Here is a 1,719-nt window from a genome sequence, read left to right as displayed (position 1 = left end):
CTACCGCGGGTAAAAGCGCGCGAGCGGGGCCGACGAACGCGGCCGAAGCAGAGATCAAACGAGCCGGCCTATTTCCGTCGCTCGGAGGGTGCATGCGATAACATCACCCCGCTCGGGAGGTCTGCCGTCGAAGCAGACAGGAAATGCCCCGCCTGTCTTTAACGAGCATGAAAAAACACGCGAGGTGGGGGGCGGGGGGTTGTCGCGCGAACAGCCACTTTGAACTTTGAATCTAAGGGCGCGGTCGCGTTCGCTGGCGCGCGCTATCCCAAAAGCCATCACAGCGGGCGGCTCATATACCCTTCTATGTGCTGCGCTCTCAACGCGAAGTGACTATGCGGAGAGCATCTCTCCCTGGAGCAGTCGTATTCTCATACACCAGCGTTTTGTAGTTACGCGAGATCAGATACCAGAAAAACAGTTAGCTGCCAGCCTCACTTCGTGCAACACTACAATTTGTTGCTATCGCATTCACTGCTTCGTCCTTGCGGTGATACTGTGACTTTTTTTGGTCAGGAATATAAGCTGAAACATTCGATCAAGAAGCCTATCAGTCCCATGCATGTTTACATTACAATGCTCACTGCACGATCAATAGTCGTGTCATATGATATCACTGTAATTAATCATCTGAAACTACACCAGTCGTGGGCAAGATCTCTGGCACAATCACCGATAATAAGCTGCAAACTTCTAGCAAACACGTGGTTTTCAGAATGTCAAGAAGCCACACTGCCAACAGAATGGCGCCAACTTTTTCCATGGACACCATTTTCCGAAGTGCAAGGATGTACAACATCTTAAAATTTGTGCAAGACACTGTGCAGTGTACGAAAATTTGATCACCATTTTACACATATGTTCAGAGGAGTATGTATGGTATTGCAGGGATGTTCCAATGATCAAGAAACTGCGAAAAAAATTGGTATGAACTCTGTCTTAGGCTTGTCCTGACCACGAGCCATGTTAATGATGAATATTTATCCATATCGAACACTGCAAAAAAATTTTGAATATTCACATTTGAAGCGAAGCGAATCATATCGTAAAAAAAATTACACCATTTCCCGCTAAAGGGGACCATGAGGCGATGCGAAGGCGGAACACTTGCACGATCGCGTTCCGTTGGCGTTCTTTGGGCATGCTACCGACCTCGCGTCGTGGAACGCGAAGAGGAACGCTACGCGCGTATTGTCTTCCCTTAGCCTGGCCGTTAATTCTCACAGGGCGAGCGAGGAACGCAGTCGGCAGGCGTGCGAGAGGGGGGCAGCGTAGGAGAGGAGAGGGGGAGGGGACGCGCATGCGCTGGTGCTCATCGCGGCGTTGCGCAGGAGGGAATTTCGGCATGTGTAGCCCGCGTTTCAGAGGAAGAGTGGAAAGGGGGACGGGAGAGGGAAAGTGGAGAGGGGAAAGGGGATGTAGAGAGGGGGAGGGGAGAGGGTATGCGCATGCGCAGTAAGGGCGGTCACGCCGCACACCACCACCACCGGATTGAACTCCGCCATAAGATACTTCGCATCTAATATTGCACATTCATAGGCGCGTACAGAGTAACCATTGGATTCAGTGAGCCTGAATGCTTCCTGACGGGGTAATCATGTTTGTGCATTCGCACCTCATGAGCCTGTTCCCCCGCACCACAACCCTCTCCAGAACTAAAATGCTTGACCATTACTGGTGCAAAAGCACTGCCAACACAGTGCACTAGTCCAACACATC

Source organism: Rhipicephalus sanguineus, chromosome 5 (assembly GCF_013339695.2).
Source record: "Rhipicephalus sanguineus isolate Rsan-2018 chromosome 5, BIME_Rsan_1.4, whole genome shotgun sequence".
NCBI lineage: Eukaryota > Metazoa > Arthropoda > Arachnida > Ixodida > Ixodidae > Rhipicephalus > Rhipicephalus sanguineus.
This window is presented reverse-complemented; position numbering follows the sequence as displayed.